The 9,297-nt window shown below is 34.8% G+C and overlaps 1 long non-coding RNA gene across 1 annotated transcript; it reads left to right on the top strand.

The window, feature by feature from the left end:
- Nucleotides 1–3,563: 3,563 nt before the first annotated feature.
- LOC147763196 (uncharacterized) lies at nucleotides 3,564–4,922 on the top strand. The gene is made up of 3 exons (XR_015333546.1): nucleotides 3,564–3,656; nucleotides 3,946–4,149; nucleotides 4,375–4,922. It is a non-coding gene; the product is annotated as an uncharacterized LOC147763196 (long non-coding RNA).
- Nucleotides 4,923–9,297: the final 4,375 nt, after the last annotated feature.

Genomic DNA, 9,297 nt, shown 5'->3' with positions numbered 1-9,297 from the left:
AAAATTGCGGTGGTTCATTTCTCGTTCAAAATGACCACGCACTTCAGACGAAATAGCATGCGCTGCGATTATTAAAACCAGGAAGACTAAAAGAAGTCCAAGGGTCCAAAGAGATTCTTTCATAGAGCGAATAGCCTGAATTTCTTTTTTCACAATTGTAAGCTCTTTGTGACCACAGTGAGTATTTACTCTAACCTCCTTCTCGTCTTTGCCCTCTGAATTGGTCGCTTGACATATGACTAATATATCAGTACCGCCGGCGGCTATAGACGCCGAAACACTGGTATTATATTTAAAGAATTTTGTCGAATGCCTTGGAGAAGATGCATTGCGCCCTGACGACAATTGCACAATCACATCTGGTGGTGGATCACTTAACGCAATTCAGGTGATTAGCATGCGCTGCGATTATTAAAACCAGGAAGACTAAAACGATCGACTCCAAGCGCCCAAAGAGATTCTTTTATAGAGCGAAAAGCATGAATTTCTGTTTTCACAATTGTAAGCTCTCTGTGACCACAGTGAGTGTTTATTCTAATCTCCTTCACAATATTGCCCTCTGAATTGGTCACTTTACACATGACAATGTATCAGCACCGAGGGCGGCTATAGACGCGGGCACACAGGTATTATACTTCGTTAGCAGGAGTTTTTTTTTTTTTAAGATTTCTGGTGGAAGTGAATGAAGTTCATTTCTACTCAGTTCTAAAGGTGACAGTAATTCTGATTTGGCAAATATCCTTTTTGGTAGGGCGGTCATCTTACTGTCGCTCAAGTCTAAATTCCAGTTGAACCAAATCTCGGAACAACTTGTGTGGAATGTGATCTTCCGCTCTGAATTTGGACAATAAATTAGCGTTATTCGATTTCAGAATTAAATAGCTACTCTTAATTGTAAAATACGGTACAAAATCATATTGCCTTTAGATAAATGTGTAAAAATTGATATACACTGTAGTGTCAGTTAAAAATAAATAAATTTTTATTTCATATTCTCTTAGGTTTCCCACTACACGCCTAATGGACCAATAACTGTCACCCTTTAGCCACATATAATGATGGTACATGTACCTTACCACTTTTATTAGACAGTTCCCCATATTGACTTGTGTCATGTTTGTTTTTGGCAAAAAAAAACATATTCAATGATGTCTCATGCAATAACTCTTTCCAAGAATTGTTGTTTACGTTGTTTACGTATTGTTTACGTATAGAACGCTTTTGGGCCATCGCATGTCTTCAACACATCACCGACGTCACGTATCCTAGGAGTTTGTTTTTTTACTTTTTGTTCAAAATCCCCGAAGAAGGCCCAGGGGCCTAAAGCTCGGATTGTATTTAACAACTATAATGTAGATCTTTCAAGGTGCATCAATATATACACTTCTAATAATGTCCCAAGTCAACATGTAAGATTGTTTGACAAAGAAGCACAGTCAACTAGACTCACGTACTATTATAACAGAGGATAAAGGATGATATTTGTTTTTCATTTTTGTGCGTGTTGGTTCGAAACCCAAAATAACCCTTTTATCTTTTTATTTAACTTTGATTTTAGAATGTTGAATGAAAGGTTCCGTGCAGCAAATCATGATCATTATTCTTTTGGATGTTGCGCAATAAAGCTTTGATGAATAGCTGGTGAGCTTTATATGGACTGATTGCAATAAAAACTGCCCCTGCAGTCTCAGAGAACGAGAAGTGGGTGTACTTTTTTACCTTGTACATGTACCTTCAGCCTGTTGAAATGAAAAAGGTAAACATTTAATCGGTCGATTTAATTTACTCAAGTGTTACGTGTTTCACTATTTTTATATACAAAATTTTGCAAAATAAACAGTTAAAGGATGCAGTTAAAAGATGCAGACGGTCAGTGTTTAGGGGGGCTTAAATAAAACAGCGTAATTGAGAGCTCGCACATATTAAATAAATAATAATAAATCAAACACTTTACCTGATTTAAGTTCATAGGCCTACCTAGTCGTTGACCATGCGAATTTTCATGATAATATGTTACTTAGTTAGGGCGTTACGTTGAAAGTCGTTCACTATAGCACACCGCTTTACAAAGCAGCGAAATATGACGACTAGCGCTTTGACCCCTTTGTTCCATGGGACGGTGAATAAACCGAAAAAGATTGATTGTGCTCTAAAACTGCTTAAAACTTATCACCCACCAAGATTCAATACACTGTGCAGGAGCAACACGCTTAGAGTTGATGTTTACAATTAGAATTTGATAAACTGTTCAAATGCTGTAAAGTGCAGCAGAGTTTTCAAAATGCGGCTATTTGCTCACATATACAATCACTGCACAGTCCACTTGTTACAGAAGATAACGCAGAGTTGAAATGCTGTGAAGGTGGCTTAAAGAAATAAAGAACAGAAATGGATACTTAATAAATAACTCAACGAAAAAATGAATTATGATAAGAAGAATAATAAATGAATAAAATGTAAAATAAACTCTGAAACTTATAAAAAATATAATAACAATCTTAAACATGATAAGAAAACCTTGCTTATACAAACATACAGTACTCAGTAAGTGTACACTAGTAAGTGTCTTGACTAGTGCAAAAACTGGCTAACACCACCGCACACTAAAATAAGGAGACAAACAGTAAACTTACAAAATCCATCTTTTTGATATTGTTCTAAGGGCTCATTCCCATAGATTTTAGATCGATCTGTGGGGAGTCTCACTAGATTACTGTCAGATAATACGGCTTAAATGTCCGTCCCGCCTACAACAAGCTGTAAGGGGGTAATTAACTTTCGCGCCCGCTCGGCTGACAGCTATTTAGCGTGAACCCCCAGGGAGTAAGGTCGATCTAGTTGGATCGATCTACTCTCTGGGAATGGGGTCTAATACAAGCTTACGCCTAATAATCTTTTTAAAATGTCTAACAAATGCATTTTCGTTCATTGTAAAAAGTATCATTTGCCATATCCATCTGCTAAAATGCCATCCGAAATTAATAACATTATTTTCTCATGTTGTGCAGCGTTCACTGTTCTAGAGTCTAGCAAAACAACAAATTGACTGAAACCAAAGCCTATAATTGTTCTATAGTTTAATACAGTGTGATTAATCCAGTGATAAATGTGAACGGAATTGAAAATAACTTCATACAAAAATGGTATACCTTCTATCACGAAGTAGTAATGCTTATCCCATGAAGTGGTAATATACTATGAAGTATCTTAACAGGCATAGCTTAGTTATACAGGCCTTGGGTCAATAAATCGACGAGATGACCTCATCCAGATTTCTACATTTGTTTCGTTACATGACTGCCAATTTTAAAGAAAAAAACACATTTCAAGAGTTTGGTGTTACATGTTAACAGATTCAGATCTCTTTATTCATATAGCCTATACCTCCACAGATAAGGAACACTCATCGGACAGATACAGCACTCAGCGTTACACAAATAAGTCAGCAACAAAAAAGCAGCGACAAAAATAAGTATGAAGTCATACATACGTAAGCAACACGGTGACAAAAATAAGTATGACTTAATCTCGGGAACTTAATGTGATTGGCCTAAGCTGAATATATATATAGTCCATGTGGAACAGGTTTAGACACAGGGCGTGAAAGCATTGGAGAACGACACAAGTTTGCAGAAAAGTTTGAATGCGAAAGATGGGTAAATATACAATTTTTGTACTTGTACGCATTTTTTTTTTTTGACATTTGATAATACATGGCCCATTTACTAATATTTTTCATGAAAGCGAAAAAAATTCTCTTATGATATTAATTTTCTTTGTTCGCAAATTATCAGCACTTCCATTCAACAGATTTAACCAAATCTGATTAACTGATCAAAACTCAATATATGCATCTGTTGTTAAATTAACTTACCATTTGACAGATTAAGCTGCACTAATGAACACATTACCAGGAGGCGCCTTCACGTACCGTTTTTTCTTCAGGTAGTACACCTTCCTCATGTCTTAACGATCACACGCACGCCAACGAAAATCTGGCTTTAGCGTGTGACAGTAACAATAAAACCAGATGCCAAAGTGGCCATGTCCATCCTAATGCCAGGGATGCATCTGAATGTGATCAAAAGATTGGGAAATGTGTTCTCCGCAAGGGTGACATGTATGCCGAATTCAACTTTTTTGTAGTAGGTATGTCTTTCACCCCCTTTTGTCTTAAGCTACAAATCCAAACGCTGTTTATTTCAGCAAAATTCGAAGCATTTTGATTTAAATACATAGTTTAATAATGTGAGTTACTCATTGCTCTTATCATATTAAATAAATACAGAAATGCTTTTAAATATAGGAATTTTACTTTCGAGCCTGTATCAGAAATCTCTTCTTTGCGTTCATACTTCGTAGTCTTTATTACAGGAACAGCACCTCTGATGCAGCTAGGCATGACACCTTCCAAGGATAGTCAGAATGCTATAGGCTATAATTATCATGATACGTTTTAGTTTAAATTTTAAACGTCAACAGGTCAGAATTGAATCAACACCTGCAGATATGTACCAACATTATATTTCAAAATTATAAAATAATAATCCTTTTGATAGACCCACAATGTATGACACCCACATTGGACAATTTAATGAGACTTAGACATAATAGCCAGCGAGGAGACCAGCAAATTTCCGGGATATCAAAAGTCTGTATATAAAAATCTGTTTTGGACAAAACTTTAATATTTAATACTTAACAAAGATGGATATCATTTAGATATTTTAATTCTCTGTCTATATGTTTGCCATTATGCGAGATAACCTACTAGCAATGTACAGCTCTAATTTGACTGTGTTCTAATGCTTTATCTACATGATAATGTGTATTACAAATGTAATCTATCGTGCGTTTTTAACGTTTTCTGCATCAGTGCAAACACGTTTTTCTATTGAAGTGAATAAAATTTTTTGATACAGCATCTGTATTGGTTTATTTTATCGGATACCGTAAAAAAAGAAAACTAAACGGTTTTACTAACACACAAAGTATTGTAATTAACTTTTTCAGAGCTACATGTATCATAGAGAGCGTTTTAAAGTGTCCTGTCATGTAGGTTTTTATTCATCATACACAATAATATAATCTTCATAAAGTAAATTAAAAGGAAATATGTAGAATTGATCAACCAAAATCAAATAAATAGCTATTTTAATAAGGGAGACAATGGGCGGTTAAGTGCACATTTTTAATTTTCTTATTTTTTCATGAAAATTTTCACCTGCAAACTAAAAAAAGGGCCAATGTATCCTCCATTTTATATACTACAAGATATACTCAAGTAAAATAAGATTTATGTAGTTTTGTGGAGGGGGAGTCAAATTTGCATGGGGGGTGTCAGATTTTTATTATGAAAATCTGACTGGGGGAGTCAGATTTTCATGGGAGTCAGATTTTCATGTTACACCCCCACTAAGTGGAGAGGATAAATATTAAATGGAAGTACTTCGAGAACAGCTCTTTTTTCATCTCAGTTTTGGTTACTTCCTCTTTAAGTGTTATTCCTCTAATTGAATAGCGGGACAGGTACAATTGTTCATGTTCTTTTTTTGGGGTAGAAAAGTTCCACATCCAACGATTACTCATGCTAAATACATATACACTGTACATCGCTTCTTTGCCGATGAATCAGAAGTCAACTTTTAAGAAAGGAACTTGTTTGTAATACTCACTGATACAACTTCTACTCAGGCGTTTCGGAAGGCTATTAGTATGTGTATTCTATTATTGCCTATGGTCATATGTTAAAATCAAAGCTACGAATCAATGTCCCAAGTCAACATGTAAGATTGTTTGTCACAAAGGTACACAGTCAACTAGACTCATGTACTATTATTATCAGTGGGTAAAGGGTGATATTTGTTTTTCATTTTTGGGTGTCTCGGTTCGAAACCCAAAATAACCCTTTTATCTTGTAAATTAACTTTGATTTTAGAATGTTGAATAAAAGGTTCCCTGCAGCAATTCATGATAATTATTCTTTTGGATGTTGCGCAATAAAGCTTTGATGAGCAGGTGGTGAGCTTTATATGGACTGAATGCAATAAAAAGTGCCCCAGCAGTATCAGAGAACGAGAAGTGGGTGTACTTTTTTACCTTGTACCTTCAGCCTATTGAAATGAAAAAGGTAAACATTTAATCGGTCGATTTTAATATACTCAAGTGTTTCGTGTTTCACTATTTTTATATACAAAAGTTTGCAAAATAAACGGTTAAAGGATGCAGAAGGCTGTTCTGTAAACTGTGGACAAATCACTGTCGGTTTATTTTCAAATAAATTATTTCTCAACGGGTACCCATGGCGCCATTGGTACACAAGCAAAGTCAAATAAAAATGATGCAACGTTTAATTGCAGCCAGTCTATGTTAGACCCCTAACCTGTATTTAGAACCCTTAATTCTAAAACAGCCATAAAGATGATCGATTTTGAGATTTAATGATTCGTGCCAGTGACGTGTAGTTTCAATATTGGCATATGACCATATTTTAATAATTTAAAAGTGATAACTCATAGTACTAATAGCTTTCCAAGAATTAACGCTTGCGCAGAAGTAGTATCAGCACGCGGTCTACAGATTGGCACTTATACAACACAGCACAAATCACATCACATTTCACAGCATTTGGAGAAGTGAACTATCAACTATAAAAGAATCTCTATTATATAATTACCTGATAATACATTAATAACGCTGCTTCGTGATAATTACGAAGCGTTTCACTGAATCAGTGATGGAATGGGGTAATAACTAATAATTGCCTTGTGCTGAATGTAGAGAAAAAATATCTGTCGGTTTTTAAAAAGGATGAGAACATCGTGTTGGTAGCAGACTTTTGACTTTGCTTGTGTACATGTACCAATGGCACCATGGCCATGCACCCATTGAGAATTTTTTTGAAAAATAACCCTACGGAACAACCTTCGGCATCCCATAACTGTCTGCTTTACAAACGTTTGTATATAAAAGTAGTCAAACACGTAGCACTTGAGTAAATAAAAACGACCGATCAAATGTTTACCTTTTTCTACTCAATAGGTTGAAGGTCCAACGTCAAAAGAAAAATACACCCACTTCTCTTTCTGTGAGAGTACAGCCCATGCAGGGCGCTTTTATTGCATCCGGGCCGTTTAAATGTGTATCTAATCTTTATATAAAAAACCCACAAGTAATTATTATGAATTGCTGCACGGAAATCAATTACCTTTTATAGAATTTTAAAATCAGAGTTAATTGAAAAGATAAAAGGGTTATTTTTGGTTTCTTAATGACACGCACAAAAAAAATGAAAAAAACGCTATTCACTGACAATAATAGTAGACGAGTCCAGTTCACTGATTCGTAGCTTTGATTTAGCATATGACCACATTCAATGAATGCTCATGCCAAGTTGTAATCATTACTACAGAACTTGTATCAGTAAGTACTACAATCAGGTGCCTTTCTTGAATATTTACTTCTGAATCCATTGGTGAAGAGTCTATAAAATACCTTTGTTTAATAAAAAAACAGTTGAGAGCTCACTTCTTATGACCAAACAAAAAAAAAATAAATAAATAAAACATGCCAACTTTCATGATGATATGTCATTTACTTACCTATAGTGACGTAGAAAGTCATTCACTACTCCACACCGCTTTAAAAGCAGCGAAACGTTATGACAGCTGTCCCAAAAAAGGGAGTTTGTGCCCAAAAACTGCTTAAAACTTATCAACAATAAAGAATCTTAACACTGTGCAGGAGCAACACGCTTAGAGTGAATGAATACAATTAGAAATGGATAACTTTTCAAAGCTGTAAAGTACAGCTGAGTTTTTTAAAACAGCTTATTTTCCCACATATGCAATCATACCACAGTCCAATAGTTGCACAAGATTATTAATAGCTGAGATGTTGAAATGTTCTGAAGGTGGCATAAAAGAAATAAAAAACAAAAATACTTAACTAAATAATTAACTTCGTGAAAGAATGAATTATCATAATAAAAGTAATAAATATATAAAAGCGTAAATTAACTCTGAAACTTATTAAAAATTTGAGAACAATCTACCTTAAACATCAGAAAACCTTGCTTATACAAGCTTAAAGTACAATTTTACCTACACAACAGTGGTCTGACTAGTACAAATACTGGCAAACACCACGACACACTGAAATAATGAGACAAACAATATCCGTCTATTTGATAGTGTTTTACTAAAAGCTTTATGTTATCCTACATAATCTGTTTAAATTTTCCAAAAATATAGTTTAATCTTTTTTTTTTTAATAATATTTTTTGGCATATCCATTTACTAAAACTGCCATCCAAAATTTTATAACATTATTTTCTCTTAGCCACACGTTACAATGATGAAAGTGCAATTGCAATTGAGCGGTCGCTGTAGCTTTTCTGAGCCCAGCAAAACAACAAATTGACTGAAAGCCAAAGTCAATAATTGTTTTATTATACATCTATAATTGTATACGGTGTGTTTAATTTAAGGATATACTTCACTCAAAAAATTTCCATCGCTCAATTATTCAAGCTTCTGGTCAATAAATTTCTTTATTCATATAGCCTACACCTTGACACATAACGTGCAATCATGGGACAAATACAACTTACTTCATCGTTACACAAATAAGTAAGCAACGCAGACATAAATAAGTATGATGTCATCTCGGGAATTTATTGACCCGCGGCTGGGAAAATTGACAGTCGGCAAAGATAACAAAAAGTTTAGTCATTAAGAGTGCAGGGGGTGCTTAGGAAATAACAAAGGAATGTTTAATAACAAAAACTCAGCTAAAAAGTTTACCATCGATAAAACGGGCACTGGTGTCATTGGTGCCTTCAACTGTATTTAAATGCCATTAAAACCGGGACCAATACCTGGGACATATTATATTTTATGAGCACAGTTGGGATAATGAAAGCCAAAGCATTTAGTTACTTGGTGGACATATTATTTTGTGTGTTACTCTAGTTCCTGTAAATGAAAAAAAAGAAAAATATCAGGACTAACCTACTCAACATGAATGTTGTCTTGGGTTTGTCTTCTCAAGGTATTTCTTGTTTGGGAGTTAAACCCCCTTGCACTGGCTAAGGCTAACGTTATTTTTTATTTTTGTCACTTGTGCATTAAGCCCCTTACATGTGCATGTCTTCCTCAAGGGGCGACCATTCACAAAGGAGTGGCATAATTAATGGATGAAATGCAAATTATAATTTAAAAACGTGGGAATATCCGACTTGAGTATATCGATCCTCCTTTGCCTCTATTGTGTAAAATTTCTCGATTTTGATTGGCC

The sequence above is a fragment of the Lingula anatina genome, chromosome 3, assembly GCF_051362555.1.
Source record: "Lingula anatina isolate TDL-2025a chromosome 3, LinAna3.0, whole genome shotgun sequence".
Lineage (NCBI taxonomy): Eukaryota > Metazoa > Brachiopoda > Lingulata > Lingulida > Lingulidae > Lingula > Lingula anatina.
Note: the sequence above shows the minus strand (reverse complement) of the source record. Positions and strands in the feature narration are given on the sequence as shown.